The following is a 10,119-nucleotide window of genomic DNA, read 5'->3' on the forward strand; positions in this document are numbered from 1 at the left end:
CTGTTTTTCTTTTTTAGGCTTTGTTATTTCAGGAAATCCTGCTATAGAACTATTTCCATAACTCTGCAGAGAAATGTCTATAATTAATGCAGAGGGCAGAGACAAGCTTTTGCTTTCCAGAAAGCACTTTAAAAAGTATCTTAACCTTTCTGAGTTCTCACGTTCCCACCTATGAAATGCATAAACACATAGTTACCAGATCCCTGGAGGAGGGCTTTGCAGATCTTTGAGAGTGTTTCAATGGACAGTCTCACTTCTCTCTTCCTCCTAAGGCAATTAACGGGTGAAATGAAGATAGCAAGCAGCCTGGAACACAAAGGCAGGGTGACCGATGCAGGAGTTCATTTGACCAGCAATCTGAAACACAGGCTCAGGGATTCAAACATGACATGGCAGAAGCCAGCAGCTTCCTTTGGAAGGAGAGTTTCTCCTGTGAGAGTCCTCTCATTTCCTGTCACTGAGAACTTGCCCACAACCCCCTGTCACTGAGAACTTGCCGCAATCACGTCACTGAAAACTTGCCCACAACCCCATCACTGAGAACTTGCCCACAACCCCCTGTCACTGAGAACTTGCCCACAACCCCCTGTCACTGAGAACTTGCCCACAACCCCCTGTCACTGAGAACTTGCCCACAACCCTGTCACTGAGAACTTGCCCACAACCCCCTGTCACTGAGAACTTGCCACAATCCCGTCACTGAGAACTTGCCCACAACCCCGTCACTGAGAACTTGCCCACAACCCCATCACTGAGAACTTGCCCACAACCCCCCGTCACTGAGAACTTGCCCACAATCCCCTGTCACTGAGAACTTGCCCACAACCCCTCGTCACTGAGAACTTGCCCACAACCCCCTGTCACTGAGAACTTGCCGCAATCCCGTCACTGAAAATGTGCCCACAACCACCTGTCACTGAGAACTTGTCACAATCCCATCACTGAGAACTTGCCCACAACTCCCCACCACTGAGAACTTGCCCACAATCCCCCGTCACTGAGAACTTGCCCACAACCCCCTGTCACTGAGAACTTGCCACAATCCTATCACTGAGAACTTGTCCACAACCCCGTCACTGAGAACTTGCCCACAACCCCCTGTCACTGAGAATTTGCCCACAACCCCCTGTCACTGAGAACTTGCCACAATCCCGTCACTGAGAACTTGCCCACAACCCCCTGTCACTGAGAACTTGCCACAATCCCGTCACTGAGAACTTGCCCACAACCCCGTCACTGAGAACTTGCCCACAACCCCCCGTCACTGAGAACTTGCCCACAACCCCGTCACTGAGAACTTGCCCACAACCCCCGTCACTGAGAACTTGCCCACAACCCCCTGTCACTGAGAACTTGCCCACAATCCTGTCACTGAGAACTTTCCCACAATCCCCAGGTGCAACTGAGCCATCTCCCAGTGAAATGGAGGTGGGAACCTCTGTCTTCAGGCTTTATACCCCTTAACTTAGCAACAGGCTCCTTTCTTACTCCAGAAGCTCAACTCACATCCCATTCCAACCCTTCCATTTCTTTGGGGCATTATTGTGCGGGAAGGCAATAAATTTTCATAGTAAAATCAGTGCTCAATATGGGTTAAAAAAGAGAAAGAAAAGTGCACAAAGAAAATGGCTGTTCTTTCAGTTGTTTCTAAAATAATCACTGCCTCATTCTGTAACTCCAATGGAAATGATTAGACATTACAATGCAATGCTATGAAGGGAGACATGGGTCTTTAAAACTGTTTTTTATTGAAGTACAGCTGATTTACAAGTCTGTGTTAGTTTCAGGTGTATGGCAAAGTGATTCATTTATATATATTAAATCATTTTTCAGATTCTTTTCCCTTATAGGTTATTACAAAGTATTGAGTACAGTTCCCTGTGCTATACAATGGTCCTTGTTTATCTATTTTATATATAGTAGTGTGTATCTGTTATTCCCAAACACCTAACTTAACCCTCTCCTTCCTTTCCCCCTTTGGTAACCATAAGTTTGTTTTCTATGTCTGTAGGTTTATTTCTGTTTTGTAAATAACTTCCTTTGAATCTTTTTTCCTTTTTAGATTCCACATATAAGCAATACCATACGATGTTTGTCTTTCTCTGTCTGGCTTACTTCACTTGGTATAATAATCTCTAGGTCCATCCATGTTGCTGAAAATGGCATTATTTCTTTTTTATGGCTGACTGATATTCCACTATATATAGTGGAATATATATATGTGTGTGTATATATATACACACACACACACATATATATATATACTTCTCAGATGGTGCTACTGGTAAAGAACCTGCCTGCCAATGCAAGAGATGCAAGGAACATGAATTTAATCCTTGGGTCGGGAAGGTTCCCTGGAGGAGGAAATGGCAACCTGCTCCAATATTCTTGTCTGGAAAATTCGATGGACAGAGGAGCTTGGCAGGCTATAGTCCATGTGGCCGCAAAGGGTCAGACATGACTGAGGGACTGAGCATGCACACATACTACATCTTCTGTACCCATTCATCTGTTGACAGACACTTACGTTGCTTCCATGTCTTGGCTATCATAAATAGTGCTTCTATGAACACTGAGGAGATATATGTCTTGAGCAGGACACTGGAGGTAAGATTTTATTTAAATGGCAACTTTCTCTGTGAACATAACCCTTGAAGAAGCATATCATTGCCCATCATTTCTTCAGATGCTATCAGCAGATCAACCCTGAAAAAATGACTGAGGCAGGGAACAGAGACAGAGAACTCAGACATGCAGTGAGGACAGGGCTTCAAAAAAAAATCCTTGGAGGACCTCAGTCTGACTTGGCCCCACCCTGTCCTTCAGGGCATCCTGCACTTCTTGGGAATATGAGCGCTGGGAGAGATGATTGGTGTCCCTCCATCCATTCCATATTTCAAACTGATGCATGTTTAAACTGATGCAGCTTTAAAGCGAGGCCATGATTTTCAGTTAGTACAGATAGGACTCCATGAGATTCCCTGCACATAGTAGGCACTCTACAGCTGGGGGCAGTAGGAAGTCAGGGTCGCTTGGTGGAAAGACCAAACAATAGGTCTGCAGCTCAGCTCAGCTGCTTGCTCACCTTGTCAGGTTAGCAAATCAGGTCACCACTCTGAACCTCAGCCCCATGTGGCTCTGAGTTGGGAAGGTTTCAGCCTTCTTGCAGAGACATCGTGAGAATTCAGTGTATGCACAGCCCCACATCCATCCCTGGTGGAGCTCAAGAAGTGATGAGTTTCACTGAGAAGTCTCGACCTCAGCCGTTTAAATACAAAGCAACTTCCCTTTACCAGTATTTGCTACCACTCTGCTTCTTGGAAAACCCTTTTGCCTGCGGCATACTGCTCGCGAAATGACTTAATCAGTCAATTCCTTAATTTTTTTGAGTCATTCTTACTCATTAAAATAGCTTTGCTTCACTTCTTAAGAGCTGGTCCTGGCCATCTGAGAATTCCTGGCACATCTTCCATTCAAGCCCTCCCCAACAAGGGCAGGCCAGATAGACCCACGGCTCTAGAAGGGCTTGGTCTGCTCTCTCTCCCCCACCACCTTCCTCTTCTCTGCCCAAACTCAGCTCCAGACCATGTTGTGAAAGTGGAGAGAGAAGAGAGGTTTGCTTACCAGACTGCCTGTGGCTAAGCTTGCTGCCATCATTGGTGTCCCTGCTGCCCAAGTGCCTTCTGAAAAGTGCTGGTGGAAGCAGGCAGGCCCCGGGAAACCCAGCCCATCCCAGGAGCTCCCCTAGGCTCTACAAATCCCTGGGAAACCCTCACCTTCCCCACTAGCAGGAGCTCAGGCATGGGATAGGAACAGAGCCGTGAGTCCCAGATCTCTGTACTAAGTTGGTTCTGAGGGCTGTCCTTGTCTCCCTCCTCCCTCGCTCCATCACTCCAGGATACTCCTGTGCCTTGGTCCAGCCTGCTCTGATAGTGACGGATCAAGACAGCTGGCCCATGCTCCCAGTGTGCAAGATGTGAGCCTCCCTTTCTTAATATAACTGCAAATTTCACCAGCAATTGCTTTGGGGACTCCATTCCCTGAATTTGGGGGCAGAAAACCCCCAAAGAGTGTCAATGTCAGTCTTAACACATGTCAGTTCTCCCTCTAAAATGGTGACTGCTCCCCTTCTTCCACAGCCCTGTGTACTAGGAGCATAGATGGGGCGCGGGGAAGGAGGGAGTTATCAGTGCCTGTTTTTCTGAAGAAGGAAACGCCCCCAAATCTCTCCCCTGGCATGCCACACCACATTATGCAAAGATCATTAAAAGAGGAAGGCCAACCAATAGGTGGTACTGATGACGGATGACAGTCCTCAAGAGAAGTCGCCCACCTTTTCATACAAACAGCCACCTTGCACCTGAGCCCTCCGCACCTCCTAGATTTCAGGTAGTTAATGACTTGCATGTTTCGCACTTAATCAAAGAGTATTGATCCAGGGTCTGGTATAGAGCCCTGTACCCTAGGAGACCCTGTGGAGAGGTCCAAAGAAGCCTGGTACACAATACATCTGCAATCTGGATTGAAGAAAAACAAGCCTCCATGTAATAAAAATACCTCTGCAATATACTCTACATCAAGTCCCTATTATTAAGAAACAGAGGCATGGCAGTGATGGAGATTCAGAGAGGAGAGAATCCCTAAGGACCAGGGCAGCCAGATGAGGCATTCTCAAGGACATGGGGTGTGCAAAGCCATCCAAAGAACTCTCTCATTTAGGATGCAGGCATGAGGTTTTTGTAGATTTCCCCAGTGGCTCAGCAGTAAAGAATCCACTTGCCATGCAGGAGACGCAGGTTTGATCCCTGATCAGGAAGATCCCCTGGAGAAGGAAATGGCAACCCATTCCAATATTCTTGTCTGGGAAATCCCATGGACAGAGGAGCATGGTGGGCTATATAGTCCATGTGGTCGCAAAAGAGTTGGACACGACTTAACGACTAAACAGCAATGATGTTTTACCGTGTCGGTTGGAATGGGTTTCTGGAAGGAGGCAGGCTGTGATCACAGAAGTAAAATCTCTATGACCGATGTGATGATAAGGATAACAATGTACTAGGCACTGGGCTAAATTCTTTACAAATGTTTCTTCCTCATTTATTTGCAAACACCCTGTAGAATAGGATTTATTTCATACCAGCCTGTTGGCCTGGGTTTGAAGCTAGGTTCCTCTACTTGCCATCTACAGGACTGCAGGTTTTTCACAAATAAGATGAAGATAATCAAGCCCACTTCATAGGAAGATGGTGGGGTTCAGTGGCATAATGTATATAAAGCACTTAACACTGTGCTTGGCACCCAGAAAATGCCTATGAAATGCGAGAGCTCTTCTTCTAGTTGAGAACATAGGAAACTCAATTTCTCACATTGCCAGGTCACCTGACAGAAGATTAAATTTTTAACTGAGCTAACTTGCATGGGTAAATAATTACAAGAGCAATTATCTCTCTAAGGACAGTTATTTGCCATCACCATTTGCACCCACTGAAATTACATGCATGAGAAGCAGAGTCACTCATTGGCAGATAAACATAATTAAATTGGAAGAATGACATACAATGGCTGATTGGATTAATAAAAGAAATTTATTCCCCAGAGGTATTTCAGAAATGCTTCTCCAAGCTGAATCATATTTTTTTTTAAAGCCTTTACTCTGAATTCAAATTATGTATTAATTCCTTCCCAAAAATCAGCATGCATTCAACCCTTATAAACATCATGTACTTCTGAGAAGTTTCAACTAAGATGGTTTTATAAACCACACAGACACCAATCCTACTCTTAAACAAAGATCAAGAGATCTATAAAAGACATAGGATTTCGTGGTAAAGTCAATTCTGCAAGTATTTCAAGTGAATAATACGTTTCCATGTTTGCGAGTTTTATTTTAAATAGTAGGCAAAATGTGATACCATGTAATCACTTTGCAAATTTAAATTATTTTTTGTCTTTAAACTCTTCAAGTTATCAAATAGTCAAATGCAGGTTTGGCTCAAAATAGCTTTAAAAATTGAGTTTACAAACTCTTTAATTCTCAATTTCATAACAAGCTAGAAGTGATGACTAGTGTCTACATTTATGGATCCTGAATGACAAAGGACTTTTTTCCTTTCCCTTTCTGGGGTTAACCAATACTCTACTTGTTTTTATGAATACAGGTCTAAATTTTTATTTCTAAATCTTTGCCTACTGTTTATCACTCCCCAAACCTCCAGATATTTGGTACCTGTTAGTTATATGAGCGTATATGCAACTCTTTATTTATGAGTGTTGGGGGCAGTCTACATTCTACATTGGCATACTTCTTAGGTGCTTGAAATACTTCTGTGAGGTAGAGATAAGAAAGGCATAAAGCTTTACTTTACTACCAGAAAAATCCAGAAGATGAAAGGTGTCTTCTCAGAAGTGCTCACTTCACTCTGTCATAGAGGAAAATTAAAACCATCTTGCTAAGAATTCCAAGATGGCTGCCAGAGAGGACCACAAGGTTTTACTGGCCTGGAAGAACAGTTCATTTTCACATTTTCACACATGAAAAAGAAATTTCACACAAAGCTATTGCAGAAGTAAAAATGGACATGTCCCATATCTACTGCACACTTAAAAATGACTCTTAGGTTCTAGACCATGGTTAAGTGCTTAGTCACTCAGTTGTGTCTGACTCTTTGCAACCCCATGGACTGTAGTCTACCAGGTTCCTCTGTCCATGAGGATTCTCCAAGCAAGAATACTGGAGTGGGTTGCCATGCCCTCCTCCTGTGGATCCCCCCAACCCAGGGATCGAACCCAGGTCTCCCACATTGCAGGTGGATTCTTTACTGTCTGAGCCACCAGGGAAGCCCGAGACAATGGCTAGTTCTGAGAATTTCAAGATACATTGAAATGTACCCATAGACCAAACCAAGTTCATAAATTATCTAAACTGCTAAGACTGCAGCTGAAGTACAACCAAATTTGTACTATCTTCAACTCCTTGGAAGAACATTTAATGATCTTTCTAAATATTTACCTGAAACTTTTGGTTTTAGAAAGATTCTCATACCTTTTCGTTTTTTAAATATAAGATCATCTTTTCTAGTGTGACTAGATGGCTTATCAAGGCAATCAGAACACCACAGTTTTGTGCATAAATTAGTAATGTGGTAAGTTGATGTTCACCACTTCTCTTGCCTGTGTAGGCTCAGATTCACATCTGATAAGTCATCCCTTAATGGTAGAAATCTGCACACCCTTCTATCTGGGACACACTGTGTGTAGAGACATGGTTCTGTTGCTCAAGTCCTGATGAATAGAAAATTCCTACCTGTTTAGGAATTAGAAAAATCCTACCTGCTTTAAAATGTCTAAAAGAGCAGAATGCTAAGTCATAGCTACAGAGAAGGCTATACTCAATTGAGTTTGTTTACAAAGATTTTATTATTTTGTGCTTAATAAAAATCTGAGTAATAATGATGCTACCTCATTCATGAGAGCAACACACATAACTCATAAAAATGCCCAACAGAAATGCCTATTATTTAAAGAAAAACTGTAAAGTCATCTTCAAAGACACAGATAATAACTTTAAAAATAGAGAATCCTACCGTATTCCAAGATTGGATGACTAAATACTTGGAAAATATGATTTACTTTTTCCTGTAATGATTGCGATACAATGCCCAAGAAAATCTCAATAGGAGTTTTTATGGAAATTCATAAACTGATTATAAAATTCAAAAGGAAATGCTCAAGAATAGGCACAGTAATTATGAACATAAAAATTAAAAATTGCAGTGTCTAAAGAGTAGCCTTCTCAAAAAGTAAACGTTAATAAAAGTCTAGTATTTTTAAAGGTAGGGCATTTTTACAAGACTAGATGAATAGATTGGAGACACAGAAGAACAATTATAAACAGACACTAGAATGAGGGACATAAAATTGCTGGGAAAATGCTGAACTATTCAACTAATGGGTTGGGGAGAAAATTTGGAAATGAATTTGACTCATTACCTCTCACCAGTGAAGAGTACATATCCTACATGGTCTACATAGTTAAGAATCTTTACAAACTATGAAGATTTAGGAAAAACAGGAAGATATATTCATGGTTTGGGGATTTCCTAAAAAGATTTGAAATGCAAAAATCTGTAAATAAAAGAATTGATAGATTTGACTATTTCAAAATTAAAGTATCTACAATCTAAAACCACATATATGAAATCTAAACAGAATAGAATATTTGAAATATCTATAAATGACAAAGAACTACTGTCAGAACATATAATGAATCTCTACATATTGACACAAAAAAGAGAAACAACAACTGCCAAATTATGTAAATCCAGGGGTTGCCACTGTATCAGTAAATCTCATAGAAAACAGAGCAAATAACATGAATGGGAAGTTCATAAAAGAGGAAACACAAATGTCCTGTAAATATTCAAACTCACTAGTAATTAAGAAAATAAAAATATTTTAAAAATTAAAGATCATCTTTATCTATCAGGATGGTAAAGATTCCTTTTGATAACATTTTGTGTCAGGGTGCAGGGCAATGGGCTGGAGTATAAATTGGTATGGTCATTCCAGAAGACATTTTTGCCAATGTCTACTACAATTTTAAATGCTCGTACAGTATGATCCAGAAATTACATTTCCTAACGCCTACCCTAAATAAAGGCTTGTGGGGCAGACAAGGAAGGCGGCACCACGACCTAGCAGAATTTGGGTCTTCAAGGTCCCTGGTCATCAGGAATTAAGTTCCTGGCCAATCTCTTATCTTTTACTCATCATGACCTGCACAGAGAACACAGTAGGGCACTCAGCTTCAATTCCTTTGACCTGACATCCCTGTTATAACTGCTTCCCTTGGTTTAAATTCATCCATCCTTCAACATTAAGCACAAACATTATAGAGAACCAGAGTGCTATTTATGATTGGTTCATTAAGCTTGGCTTTTTGCCAATGGCTCAATATCTAGTTTACATAGTAGTTCCCATGTGATGTCTTGCCAACCCTAGTTATCTCCAGGATGATCATGGCATCTTTCAAATCCAGCTTGGCCCCTCCACTGGGGTCTCACAGGCAAAAGTTGGGCTGGGAGAGGCTTAGTGTACCAGTAAGTTCAGTGGACAGTCCACTGATCTGTTTCCCCCACTACTTCACCAGAAGTGATGGTTTCTTGCTAGATCCCACAATCCTTTGCTCTCACACCACTTATACTCACTGTATTAATCACGGTACATATATTATATTCCTCTGTTGAGATATATTCCTTACAGACAATATCTTTTTTAATTATTTCGTCCTGACAGTGCTTAAGATAATTTCTTATACGTATAAAAATACATTCAATGTTTTTGATGCATTAAGTCAATCACTCCTCCAGTAGCCTAAAAAGGTAGACAACATTCCTAGGGGCAAGTTCTGATACTCAGAGCTAGTCTAACCATACACACCATCTAGCATTGACCAAATCACTCCTAAGATTACACGAGGAAGACCAGAACTGAAAGTGTCTTATTCTCCCATCTCCTTTTAGCCTAATCTAAATAAGTCACTCTGGACTGATAATTCGTTTTTAATTGAAATATAGTTGATTTATAACATTGTGTTAGTTTCAGGTGTATAGCAAAGTGATTCGGTTATACATAAATATATGTGTATACTGATATTCTTTATTCTTTTCCATTACAGTTTATTACAAGATATTGAATATAGTTCTCTGTGCTACACAGTAAATCCTTGTTGTTTATCTACTTTATACATAGTAGTGCGCTCTGTTAATCCCATTCTCCCAATTTATCCCTCCTCCCCCTTTCCCTTTGGTAACCATAAATTTGTTTTCTATGTGTGTGATTCTGTTTCTGCTTTGTACATAAGTTCATTTGTACTATTTTTTAGATTCAATATAAGTGACATCATATAATATTTATCTTTCGCTCTCTGACTTACTTCACTTAGTATAATAATCAATAGGTCCATCAATGTTGCTGAAAACAGTATTATTTCATTCTTTTTTTACGGCTGAGTAATATCCCATTGTATCCACGTACCCTATATTTAACTCTTCTGAAAAGACATTTGGGATTCCTTCTCTAAAAACCTCCAAGGTAGACCTCAGAGATTGTTTTTAAATG

Source organism: Giraffa tippelskirchi, chromosome 12, assembly GCF_054371585.1.
Source record: "Giraffa tippelskirchi isolate mGirTip1 chromosome 12, T2T-mGirTip1v1.2.pri, whole genome shotgun sequence".
Classification (NCBI taxonomy): Eukaryota; Metazoa; Chordata; class Mammalia; order Artiodactyla; family Giraffidae; genus Giraffa; species Giraffa tippelskirchi.